The sequence below is a fragment of the Aquila chrysaetos genome, chromosome 2, assembly GCF_900496995.4.
Source record: "Aquila chrysaetos chrysaetos chromosome 2, bAquChr1.4, whole genome shotgun sequence".
Classification (NCBI taxonomy): Eukaryota; Metazoa; Chordata; class Aves; order Accipitriformes; family Accipitridae; genus Aquila; species Aquila chrysaetos.
This window is the reverse complement of record NC_044005.1, coordinates 40,369,906-40,384,043: the sequence shown is the minus strand read 5'-3', so window position 1 is coordinate 40,384,043 and position 14,138 is coordinate 40,369,906. Positions and strand designations below refer to the sequence as shown.

The 14,138-nt window shown below is 35.9% G+C and overlaps 1 protein-coding gene across 13 annotated transcripts in view; it reads right to left on the bottom strand.

Annotated features, from left to right (window-relative positions):
* Nucleotides 1-14,138, bottom strand: part of SIPA1L1 (signal induced proliferation associated 1 like 1) — a 227,797-nt gene that overhangs the window by 192,898 nt on the left and 20,761 nt on the right. For 12 of the 13 annotated variants that reach the window (XM_030039930.1, XM_030039986.1, XM_041129558.1 and 9 more), the window contains exon 2: nt 12,082-12,184. The exons of the other annotated variant lie outside the window; for it this stretch is intronic. The gene's annotated coding sequence lies outside the window, so the exon portion shown is untranslated. The remainder of the gene's footprint in view (nt 1-12,081; nt 12,185-14,138) is intronic. 13 annotated transcript variants of the gene reach the window in all.

Below are 14,138 nucleotides of genomic sequence, written 5' to 3'. Positions count from 1 at the left end.
GTAATAAGGAACAGTCCGGTAACTCATTATCATCAAATCTTTTTATCATAAGATAGAAAGCATGAGAATATTAAATGCAATGGCATTTACAAAATTGACAAGAAAGTATGGCAATCCACAAATGTAAACAAATACAGGATATCCTTTCCATAAGGAAGCCAAAGAACAAACAAGTTACACAATGCATTTTATAAAAAGCAACATTTAGTGTTTAGTGAAGGCACAACACAGTAATCTTTAATGGGGGTATAGCAAGCAAAACAGAATACCAAACAGGAATATAAATAAAATAATGAATTAATCATGCAGAAAATGCTGCGTGCCTTTCGAAAGCAATTACGATTTTGATAAAATTCTTTTACATGACTTTTACTTGAATACATTCCCTCAAAAAGTTCGTGCTGATATGCTGTGCTTATCACTAGTTTAAAATGAAAAACAAAACTTTTTACTTTTTTACTTTAATTGCACAGGCCCTATCAGCCAATACAGCATTTGCTTGTCCTACGGATTTTTTTTAATCAAAAAAAATACACCCACCTATCATAGTTCTCTGCTTTCTGGAAATAATGATCAGATACAAAAAGGAAGTTGATGCAACAAAACTGCAGAAAATAGTTCAGATTGTTTTTGTAAAGGACAAAAAGGAAGGAAGGAAAAGAGCTATTCAGATTGTGGAAGCTTTTCTAAAAAGATTTCAGAACAAGTTAACCTAATTAGGCTTAATTTTTTTATAGCTAGATTATCTTAATATAATAAGGTATGCAAAAGCAAATTTCTATGACACCATAAGCAGTAAAATACTGAAATTTCACAACTGCATTAGGACCATTCAACACTGCATTGGTTGGCAGCAGATGCTGTGTCTCAGCCACACAATCTCAATCCTCCCTTGTGTCCATACTAGTATGTAGTAAGCAGCAAGTTGGATCACTTGCTGCTCCAGCTGAGAAAAACAAACAAACAACAACAAAAAAAAAAAAAACACAAAAAAAACAAACACCTCAAGAAGTCAAAAAAAGAAAATCTGTGCAGATCCATGAGCTGATGTGATTCACTGTCTATATGCCGACCTATTAGTACTATTGCAAGAATGGCAATGCTTCAGCAACAAGAAATTATGTAGCAGCAGTGCAATTTTAGGTTGCTTCCATCATGAAGCCTCACCTTATGCATGGGATCCTGTTCTAGCTTTGGCTGAAACAAAAACTACATAGGACGTTCTCCAATGACACGCATTGTGGGAGTTGACTTTTGAATGTGATGCACATTTAGAGGAGGTCTGGAATCAGCCAGTTCTGTAACCTACCACAAAGATCAAATCTCATTTTCAATACAGGTTTTAAACTTAATTTTAGGATCCTTCATCAAATTTTAGCTGAATTACTTTTTTGCTCGTGGTTTCAGAACAACGCATTTCCACTAGGGAAATCAGAATCTGTAGTAGAAAACTATGTAGTAGGAAATGGGATATTTAATGAAAACATATTCTCAGACATTTCAAATCCCATTGCTTTCATGAAATAACTTACATGATTTGCCCTTCACCCCATCTTTTGTGCTCACAAACTGTAACTGCCTTATACAACCACCACAAAACTTCGGGTCAAGGAAGACAATGACTTTAGTATTATTCCCTCTTGAGGTAGCAAACCAAACACTGAATTGCAAAGCATCTAGTAACTCTAAAGTTCTACTTAAAGACAGTAGACAAAGAACTTAATAGAACTAGATAATATTTACTTTCAAAATTTCCTGCTTACTCAGCATACCACTGAAATGCTTAATCTTACTTCATTTTTGAAAGGATCACCCACAAATTTCAAAATGTTTTGGAAAAAGTTAAAGTGTCTAAATGTGAAGAAACATCAAGCAACTGTTGATTTTTATTTTTCAGCATTCTATACTGAAAGACTAATTTTTTTTTTTTTTTTTTAAATAACAGACTCAGTATCGTTGTTTTTAACTTCCACTTTTTGTGGCTTAATCCTAGCATCAGAAAATTTCATCCAAAGGATGGCATTCATGCCGTCAATCCACATACACTTTTTGGCAGGCTACAAAGAAGTCAGTGCTCCTCACAAAGCAGCTCTGTGCTACGCAGTGACTGATGCCAGTAAAATATTACCCCAAAGTGAAGCCTAGTATATAAAAATGTATGCAAGCACCAGAATCCATACTCTGAAAATTCATTTCTCTTGATGAGTAACAAAGTCTTCAAAGGCCTTGTAACTCAAAAGAAAAAATTTATGGAGTTTGTATCTCCCCACACTTCATTTTTAACTGGAAAAAAGCACTAAAGAAATGAGAAAATACAAAAACCACTCATGGAGAGCATGAGCAAAAATAGAATGAAGATTCCAATGCAAGATATTTCTCTCTCACAAGCCCTGAAGTAATTATTACTTTCAAAGCTCTTTGTCTACCCTTTGACATTGGAAACAGATGAGGAATTGTATCTTGAGAAGAAAGATTGGTTCATAAAAAGAATTAAAAAAGAACAGCACCGGAGGTCTCTGCATTATTTTTTTTCCCTTATAAATGCATAGTAAGTAATAAAAGTTTTTCAGCTCAGCTTTTGCAGAGTAACATACTTCTGATAGGACCATTAGTAGCAGGGTATAGAAACATTAAACAAAACATGGTAAGAGATGTACCGTCTTCTATTCCCTGATTCCTCAAAAGCTGATTCCCTGAAATCCAGTACTTCCACGCAGCTGCAAGCTTAACTCATAGCTCAAGTTATGAGATGGACTTTGCTACTCAGATTTCTATGAGCAGATACTATTTTCAGGAACTAATGGACTTGTTTGATGAAACAGACTCATTAACCAGACATGAGAGTAAATAACCTCTATAGGTACAGTATGCAGCAACTCTTTTCTAGAGTCTGAAGACCATAAGCACTCTGAAATATGCATATACACATATATAAAATACATGGTTACATACGCTTATAATAATATACATGGTTATAATAATGTAGAAGCTGGTCTTGGTGGAATAATGTTTAGCACATGAACCAAGTTCTCACATGGTTTTGCATTACTATTTGTTCCTATCGTTCTAGAAACTGGTAGGAAAAAAACCACAAACACATTCTCTTTGTTAATTGAACTTTGCTGTTTTAAATTAATACCTGGTTTTTATGCACCTATAAGCTAATTGCCGGATCAAATTATTTGGCTCCAAAAGATCTTCCACCCCTACTCTACACTGCAAAGTAAAAAAAATTACCATGCAAAATACAGGACTGTGTTCCCCACAAAGAAAAGGCAGAAAGTTATGAACTAGGGCAATAAATAAAAGCTCAAAGCATACGTTCATGGTCACCACAGTCGTATGACATATTAAAACAGTCTTCTGCTCATTATCCACGTAGAGCTCCCATCAACTCAAAACATCCTTGTGTAAACATCTGTATATTTGCATGCAATTATGCTGTGGCAACAAGTGGACTTAAGTCATAACACTTTTTTGTGAGATCAGCTTTCTCCTTATGGATTATATTTTTTTAAAAAGTAGTGAAAAACCATTTTTATCAAAAGGCAACAATAAAATAACTTGTTTTTGTCAAAAAGTTAAGACATTAATCAGAGCAAATGTAGAATTGTAAGTAAAAATCACTATAACAAATCATTCAACGATTTTCTTACTCAAGATTAAAAGATGTGTTTGAAAATTCTTCCTCAGAAATAAGAAAAACTTTGTGAGACTGTTACAACCGTTTCAAAGTTTCAAATAAAAAAACTCACCTAGCCTAGAAATGCAAAGTGTGAAAAATGAAACGAGTCTAAAATTGGAATTCTCATTAACAATACTGATCTCAACATAATTTGTTATGAGGTATAACAAAAATAACAACAGAAATAATCTTTGACAGTATAGCACTGTACTACATTAATTGGTCATGGCAACAGAGTTTTGCTTTTAAAGCCATCTGATAATGAAACCTTTCCAGAAATCTGAGAATACAATGCTGCTTTTCATAAGTCAGGAGGCCTTAGTAGACTATAACAGGTGAGACCTTGAAATATCACACAGACCTGTTCCTGATTATCAGTGGAGATGAAGAGTCATGTACACTTAGCAGGCTTCAAGTTTTACTATTTTTACGTGTTTACAATTTTTTTTGTAAGTGGACTACTTCAAATATGTTTTAGGAAGAAACGCTATTTTCTGTTTTACCAACTTCCCATTTCAGAATCTTACAAGCTATCCCAAAATGTAATATGTAGTTTTAGAAGATAAAAATCCTTATACTAAATCTTTCAACCTCACTAGCCAACTGCAACTTGCCAAGGCAAGTTCAGAAATAGAACCATTCATTAAATAAATACACTGTTCTGCATCAGGCAGCCCACAGAGATTCAACTCCAATGCTAAACCCCACATAGTGTCAACTGCCACAATCACATACCTAGGCTTGATCTCATGCACAATTAAAATGTACATACATTATATTTATTTGTTTCCTGAATGTCAGGGATGCCTCAGATTACCAGAATTCATTTTAAAATATTTTTACTACCAAATCCATTAACTAATGTCTTCCCTCTCTACAAAAAACTTGCTAAAATTTCTTTACTGGCACAAAAAACTCCAAATGCTAAGAAAAGTCTTCTTGAGTATAGTTTCAAAATTAGAATTTTGTTTTATTATTATAGCCCATTGCACAGTAACATGGCATACTGAGATAATACTGCTTCTGTTTTTAAAACTCAGATTATTGTAGAAGTGTAATGGAAATGTAATTACTTACTTACATTAAGCTAATTACAACAAAGAGAAATACATTTAAATTGCTCTTATCAGTGAAGAACCACTATACAACTATAGTTTTAATTATTTTTAACGTAGGTTAGTCATATCACACTCTCTACTTCCTCCCCCAATGTTTAAGAAGAAATAAATAGCAGAAAGTAGTACTGCTCTTTATAACAGGGGAGGAGGATTGGGGGGAAGGTGTGCATACAAAAATACAGTAAATATTCATCAATGATAGTAGGGCTTTACTCAAAATCCAGGAATAGCACGTAACTTCCTAAATTTTGTATTCTCCCAGATTACCCACAGCCACTGTTTCAAGAAATAATTGCAGCCCGGTATTTTGGAGGGACCATTTTGCTTCCCAGTGACTTCCTGGCTGAAGTAGTTAGTTCACAGATTATTTTCAGTTCCTTACAGTATTTAATTCACAGATTATTTTCAGTTCCTTATGGTCAGCTTGCAGTTTATGGTCAGCCTGTGGTTTACATGTCACCTCCCTATTCACAAGTTTAGTCATGACTTAACAATTGGCATCAGCAGAGCAAGTCAGTGGCAACAAATATCTTACAAGAACCTTATGAGCATCAATTTAAAAAAAAAAAGGTAGATACAAGAGAGCTGGTATTTAATTATGGAAATGTACCTGTAAAAGTTTTTTGGTGGGGTTGGGGGGGGGTCCCCACTTTCATAATAATAAAATATTCAAGTATTGTAGGTAGATCTATCATTTATCTGCAGACCACCTCATCTATGAAAGATGAGGCAGATTCTCAGAACTACTGTTGAACTACAACAGAGTCCCACGACCTACCTGGGTGTGGAATATCAAAAGTAGTAAAGGACAAGCAGTAGTCAAAACATAAAGCAGATAAACTGAAGGCATTCAAGTGCACAGAAGAATGACATGTCCAGTTAGACAGTTTCCTATCTTCTTCAGGCTTCAGACAGAACCACATTTGGTCACTTCACAGCAGTTCTATGAGCTGGCACATTTTTATGGAAACTGCCATTTTGTGTTCTAGCACTCGAGCTGCCATCAGAAAAAGTTTGACTGATCCCTTAAAGCAGCAAAGAACTTCAAAAATAAAAATGTATGCTTGCTGACTATTTGCAACAATGATATATTTGGGATGTGAAAATTCATTTCAAGGTAACAGGACTGGTAAAAGAAATACCATAGGAACCTACAGAACAACAGAAGAAACATTATTATATTACAAAGATCTCCTTATTCTACTACTGAGCAATAATTATGTCTGGGAGCACATCTTAAGAGAACACCACTTATGTATTTTCTCCATCAGGCACTATTTTCTAACTATAAAAGCACCTAGAAATAAAAGACTAGATGCTTTGGTAGAAAGCAATGTAGTCATTGACCACAAAACAAAAAAAAAAAAAAAAAAAAAAAACAAAACAAAACAAAACAAAAAAAAAAACACCACACATTCTTTGGGTACAACTAAAAGCAGTAAGTGTCCTTGTTATTCCCATGATTTCATGCCCAAGAACAGATCAGAAAAGAGGATTTTCTCTTTGTGGATACCAACATGAAACCTTGGAGGATTTGTTTGGTTTATCTTGTAGTCATGTAATTTTTTTTTCTGCAATACCAAAGAACAGATTTATCTCAGAAGTAAGTATCACAGAGCATCATACTGTACTTGTAATTAATTTTCAAAAGCAAAAGGAACTTACACAAACATCACCCATGAAACACTAATTACATTAGGATTATTATGTGATTTTTCAGAATATCTTTCTAGAATTAACATTTATCACTTGAGACACTATGAGAAACAATATGTACTTCATTCATGTACTACTTCACAAGTATTATATTTGGCATTTTGCAACCCCAGAGCCCAGCCAACAGAGATTTCCTTTCTTATAAGTCATTTAGAAGTCTCAGAGAAACACTTCTGAAGGCAAACAGACTTGAATTATTCTCAGCATCTTCCCCTTGCTATCTGAAATATAAGATGATGCCTCTCAGATATCCTCAAAATCTAGTGCAAATGATTACTTCACATTACCATACTGGCTCTCAAAACATGCATTCTAGCCACCTCTCTACACAGTACAGCTCTGACCATCAGCCAGCTACCGGGATACTGACAGGTCTAAAATACACCTGTGTATTTGCAGCGTATTGATTTACCCAGCCAGCGAGGGGGTGAGGAGGAAGGTTCAGGGAAGGCGGCACCCTGGGAGACTTCCCCACCACCTGAGCACAGGGAACAGGAACAAAGAGCTGCCTCAGCTGTATCACACTACTACATACACAGTTAAACTTAATTGCAGTCACACATTTTATTCAACAAAGTGTTCAAACAAAAGAACCTGTTAAGTAAAGCTGAGATTTACAGTACTTGTTTCTTTCAGAAACTTCATTAAATCAGCTTCTTATTACACAGCAACCATGAGGAACTGTTTACAATATATTAAAAATGCACCTTCATAAGTGTAGCAAACAAGTCAGGGTGTGGTTGCCTCACAATTGGCAGGGAACATGTGTCTTTCAAATATTTCCAGTTCTACTGTGCAGCAGCTTGGGTTGAAGGCAGCATAATGCAACAGGTTAAAACGCATTCAGAGTTATCTCATGCCATTGCCACAACTACAAGGTGTGCCTTTTGGCTCTGCTAGACATACTTCTTATTATTCATCTTACTTCGCTTGCCTGTTCAAAGAAAAACATAGTTTCTTTACAATACAGTATAAAGTAAAGCACCCCGATTTCCATAAAGAGAAGTCCAACCACTTAGGATTTGCTAAAGGAGACAATAAGCATACAAAAACTATTCAATGTAATACATACGAAAAGTTCAAGATTATACGTGGAAGTTTAGGAGAATAGCAAGATCTCTCACTGAAGGGTCTTAAAGAAACCAGATTCTCACAGAGCGAGAGAAGTTACTGGAAATTATAAACCATCAACAGATATGAAGTGGGAGATAAGCAGAAGCAATAAGCTTTTTAAAATAGTGACCAAGGGAGGAAAAAAAAAAAAAAAAAGAAAGGAGGGAAGAGGATGATATACTGATAACCTTTCTCAAGGATCTACACTTTGACCTGTGCTCATAAACATGGAGTAAACTGACAGATACAGAAACTTCTGTAAACTTGCAAAGCTAAGAAGTTTGAGATTCAGATTCAGAATTAGTCAGAATAATCTTGTCTGAAAGTCACTGTGGATAGCTACAGAAAGCTTGCACAGTGATCGGCTGATTATGAAATAAAATGTTAGATTAAATCCATTGCCAATAAACACAATAGGAAGGGAAAAATAATCTCAAGTGAATCTAGATTTTTAACAGGCTTCACATTTGTTGTTAACCCTTCAGAAAAAGATTTGAAGTCACTATGGATAATTCACCAGAAATACCAGCTTTACACCATCAAAAGGCAAGTGAAAAGAATTGGGCCGTTTTAGAAAGGAGAACAAAACAGTAATCATCACCTAATCATCATCAATCTACCACGGTTCTTCCTGGCTACTGTTTGTCAATCACATTATTCAAAAATATGATAGAGGGACTAGAGAAAAAGTGACAGAGATACAGCATGGCTTCCATACGAACAAAAATTACCGACAATTATGGCCTTGGAAGGATTTAAAAAAAAAAAAAAGCCACAGCTAAAATCATAAACATGAGCAGGAAGTAGTTATCCATGCTATACAAGCATTAGTGAAATCTCAGTAAGATAACCAGAGTTTAACAAGAAACTTAAGAGCAATTTTCTTCTCTGCAATATGTAATTGTGACCACAGGACAACATCAAGGTCAGAATTACGGTTTGATTCAAGAAGTTAATCCACTGAAGATCAGGCACTTCTTAATATAATACCCCAAATCTGTCATCTCCAGCACTGGCAGTCCTGAAGCTAGTAGAACTCTGTAAAAACAACTGCTTGTAATAACCTGTTTCTTATATTTCTCCCCTCATATTAGTAAAAAAAATAAAAAAAAAAAAAGGGACAGGGGCAGCTGTTAGGTATAGTTTTAGCAGTATTTAAAGCTTAGATTTAGTAGTCCCCAAAACTGATACATGTAAAACAGTCTTGATGAATAAGCATCTAAGTCACTCTCAGATTATCAAAAGAAGTGTTGTTCTCTCATTTTTCAGTACATATGACATTCAGCATTTCCTGAATGCTACCAGAACTTTCTCTTAATAAATCAAAGTTCTCTAACCACCATTTGGGGCAGGGTAGAATGTCACAAGGGTCACAAATGAGTCACCTGAAACTACAGACTAGCAACCAAAGTTGAACAACATGCTTCATTAAGCAGCACTTATAAAACCTGAAACAAGTCCCACACATTCCTGTATCATCAGAAGATTCATATTAGGTTGAACTATGCATGTAATGAAAAAAAAAGAAGTTTTTAAAATAAAGCCTCGGATACTGACAAGAAGTTAGATCCTTTTTCCACACACCAAATTTTGAACTGCTCAAGGCTTGCATTCAATCCTTATAAACATCTCTTATTTGTAAAGCACATAATTTAAGATTATGCAATTGCTTTATGGCTGCCCCAAAATATGATGTGCTGAAAGCACCGAAGTGTTTACAGACGAAGCTTGCCAAACAATCATTCCATCAAAACCACAGCTCAACCACTACTTGAGCTAAACTTGTTCGAACTAGACTGAAATACAGATGTAAAGTATTATGTTCATAGTAAATTGCAAAATAAACGCCAGGAAAACAAAAACAACACACCTGTTGGAATGCATTCACAGAAACAATCTGCCATGCACATAGCTGGCAGTCCTACCCATGCCATTGTAATATAGATTTGAGAGAGGAAAGAAAAAAAGCAGAACAGTAACTTTCATTACAGGAACACACAGAAAATTCATAAATACCTCAGATCACTGATACTGGTTAGGTGGGTTGTTCCCCCCACCCCAAACTGCACTCAGAAATGAAAGGAGTAACACAGTCCCAATTGGAGGGGGGGAGGAATCTGCCACCTATAGATTTCAAGTACAGCTTAAAACATAACTAGATTATTCTCATCCAACAGCTGCGTATTGTGCAAAGAAAGAGACTTTGTCTCATCCCAGTTTCTAGTGCCCAAACTGACAGACAGCAGCCTCAATTAACATCCTCATTGCAGAAAGATATAAAAACAAAAGAATTACAGAAGAATTGTTGTGGCTGTGAATTCTCTCAGAATGAGATAGCAGCTGCACTACACTCACAAAGTTGCATTTGTTTCAACCTATGTTCTTCCTGTTTTACAAATAAAAGTTATACCAGCTTTCAGATTTTCAGATAAGCAATTTCCTTTTCCAGTTTGATTCACTGCTCTTTAAAAATATATTTACTAGCTTTGCTCGTCTTCAGAGAAGGAAACATATAAAGACCCAGAAACACCTAAAGTTTCCACACTCTTTTTAGAATGTGGTTTGATGAGCAAATCTTTTGGTGCAGCTTCTTGCCTTTCCACTGCCTTCTCAATTGCGCAAGCATGTACGAGGTGGAGGAGGATAGACAGCAAAATGACTCAATGACTTGTGCAGCAGTGATGTACCTGGGAGGAAGGCCCAGAAGCAAAATCTAGCAATAAAAGAGGCCAGTCATAATGTACTTTCAGGTGTAGATCTGACACATAAGGCAGTCTAGTTTGTCATTAAGTATACTATGTTAAGTTGCGAGTCCCTTTTCTAGGCTGTCAAACAAACAGATTTGGGAGACATATCTCTCAGTATCAAAACTGCAAAGGAGATCGAGTGAAATCCAGGCCGCCAAAACCTGCACTTAAGCACATTTCAGCCTTAGGTGTTTATATGAGCTTAGAGCTTTCAAATTAAAAAAAAAAAAAAACCCACACACCACAAAAAAACACAAACCCACAACCAAACTATATTAACCAGGCATTGCTCCTTCGGGCACATAAGATTGGCTCACTAATATTCGGAAAAGAGGGCCATTTGGCACACAACAGATTAACAAGGGATATCTCTGCATAGTTCAGCTTCGGTAGCAATTACCTAAGAAATTTTGAAAATTCACAAACTACCCTTCTATAAAAACAGCCCAAACTGCAATTAAAGACAAAGTATAAACCATTTTAGGGAAGAAAACTGAACTCATTACACTGAAGAGCCTAAGTACTCTTCAAAATAAGGCACTAAGGAAAAAAGTTATTAACATTTTCAATAATTTTCTAATCCGCAAGGAGCAAAGAGGACCTAAACTATGGTTAGCTTACCCGTAACACCACAGTGTATGTTAAAACTACCTTTACTCTGCCCTCAGTTGTCCTTGTTTTAGGAAACATGAAAAAATCCACCTGCACAGAGGCAAATTACTTTCCCCTGCTCCACCACATCAAGCAGAGAAACTCTTCATATTTAAAAAGAAAAATTAAGCCAAATCCATGTTAGCACTGCATTGCAAGAATCACATTTTATTTGGTAGAAATAAAAGAGCTTCCAAGTGTAAAGTGACTGTACTGAGTCAATTTTGCCACAGGATGATCCTTCCTGTCCATCAAGACCCTTCTAAATTCCTACAATGTAATTTTTTAAAAAGTCATTTTACTTTTGAGTCCATTAACAACACAGAGCCCACAAGAACAAAAGGTCAGAAACTGTTACAATGAATTGCCTATAGCTATGAAGCTAAAGAAGTCAAGTGGTATAACACAGAGAAATCCAGATATTGTTTAACTATACACTGTGGAATAGATCTTTAAAAGAAATGGGAGGTTTCATTCTCAGTCCACTTCTGTTCAAGCTTCTTCACAATGTGTGCTTTCTACTGCATGCCAAAAAATTATCAGGCAAAACTTTAATATCTGACAAGAAAAAAAAAATCTTTTCAAATTCAAATGAAATGCATTTTAGGATATTTCAAACCCAAAGCAACTCCCTGAAGTTATTCTTCAGCAATAGTCATTACCTCTATATACTAAAAACAGTTCAAAAAATGCTCTGCTTCCCCCTGGTTTCATAGCCAACAGGGCACTTCACTTTATTCTTATATTTCAAAATAAACAGACCCCAAAAAATTCACCTCCTTTCCCTCAACAAACTTAGTGCTCTGCCACCATAGATCTGTACTGTGGAAAGCACTTCATGTCTGCCACTACCATTTTCCAGGTTTAAGTATTCAGAATGATGATATTTTGCCTTATACTGGAACAGAGAAAGAAGGAACTTGACTGCTGTCTTTACCCTTCATAATTTCCTTTGTTCTTTCCACTTACGTAGCAGGAAGTGGCACATTCTGTACTGCAGTAGCCAAATATCCACAAAAGTAAGGTTTATGCAAGATAAGTGAATTCTTACCCTGCTCATCAATTCCTTTAGATAGCTGTAAGTTCACAAAAATCTTCAGATTTTCATTCCTGTCAGAGTTAATATCTGGTCAAGTCCAAAGAATGGGTTTCACCTAAAATATACCAAAAGTTGGAGATTTCATTTTATGGCAACAGCATCATGATACCACCCCCCACACCCCCCAAAAAAATCCCTTTTTCCTCCAAAGTAAGTGTTCTAAACTTGTTATCTTCTTCTATTAAAAAAAAAAAAAACTTACCAAGAAAAATTTTAGTCACAGTTGTAACCATATAAACAATTCACAGAGCGAACTGATAAACTGCGTAAGACTATATGGCAAGTTCAATTATGGATGCACCATATGCTTCAGTATTCCTTTAGGTATACAAAAGGAATCAATTTGTGCAATTTGTTCAAAACACAAAAAGCCCTTTTGGCAAGATCATCCTTTAGCTGAACCATCAGTTTGAACACTTGTCTGACGAAAACATCAGCCATTCACATCCCACAGCAATAACAGCAACTTAAACAAGCACAGGAATAACACCGCTCTGAACCACTTGGTTCTGCTGAAAGAACAGATACCTTAAGACAGCAGGAGAACTTGCCAGATCCATATGTTTATTAGTAGAAACAACCAGTGGTTTTGTGCTTGGTGGTTTGTTGTTTTCCTAATTAACCCTCCCTCCTCTGATACTTAAGGTAACCTTTACCAAAGTCTCTCAGCAGTGGTACAGCAGCAGCCTTAGATGTACAGAGCTACTTCAAGTTTAACTCTGTTTCCCTCTTTACACATGACCAGAACTGTGAATCAGTAAATTTTAAAAATGAAATGTCTATGTCCCAACAAATGTATACAGCCATAAGTTTCTTACATACAACTTAACTGAAAGCCATTATCACAATAAAGTATGAAAATTGCAACCATTAATAGTGTTTGTTATTAGCCTCAATTTAAAAATATGGAAATGTGATTATACCTGGAACACATGTTCTGATATCAGTTTTTACTTCTCCTTTTTGCAGGCTGGAGTTAAGGCTTACCCTTCAGGAGATGCAGTGACCAGTAGTCACACTATAAAATAGTATGCCAAACCAGCAGCATTTTTTCTTAGTAAAGGCTCTCAACCAAAAGACAACCTGGTACAGGTCTAGAGTTCAACAGCAGCACACCCCTCCTGCCCATTAATTTCTCTCCTCTTCCAGTGGTCATTAGCCAATGGTTCAGTTAATTACTGTTTGATCTACTCACTTAGTGTGGATGCAATTATGCAAAGTGGAATTTAGCTTTTAAGAACAGTCTCCATTTTATCTACTAAAACACATGAAAACAAAGACTAATCAAGCTAGTATTCTGTATCATGTATTCTCCCATCAGTGAAAATGGAAAGAAAGAATTGTCAAAAAAAGATGAAACTCATTAATTGAAGCAATTCTTACAGAACTTTTCAAAAGCATCAGCTCAAAAAAAAAAAAAAAAAAGCATCAGCAATGCCAACTACCTGCCTACAGAACCTTATGTTGCCTTTGCAAAAAAAATACTAGTGCCCCACTAGCGCCTTCTGCTTCTCAGCACTAAACCAATTCTCCTATTTGCTCAAGCAATTTTAGATCAGTCTGATAAAGTCACAACCAACTAAGAATACAAACTTGTGATCAAGTGTAAGAGACTAAACACAGGCATCCCGTAACAGTTTTATGCATGATGTACAGGCAAAGCATTCAGTTCAATAATCCAGGCTGATGCACTACTTTTTGCGAAAGGCGTATCACAGCCTGGGAACCTCTGTTTTCCAGGCACTCCCTGATAAGAGCATTGCATGTGCTGTCAGTGAGACATGTTGAACCTTCTACAAGCACGTGGGCACAGGAAGAGCAGCACCACCACTCTGTATAATTGCCAAGATAGAGAAGGCATTTTACCAGGAATTTCTCTTTTTTCCTCTCAGCTTTTTGGGAGGGAGGGTGGTGTTTCAGGTTTTTTGAGGCTTTTTTTTTCTGAGGATGTGGAAATCAAGAACTAAAACATATTTACATTTATTAGCTTATTTCTTTGAATTCACTAG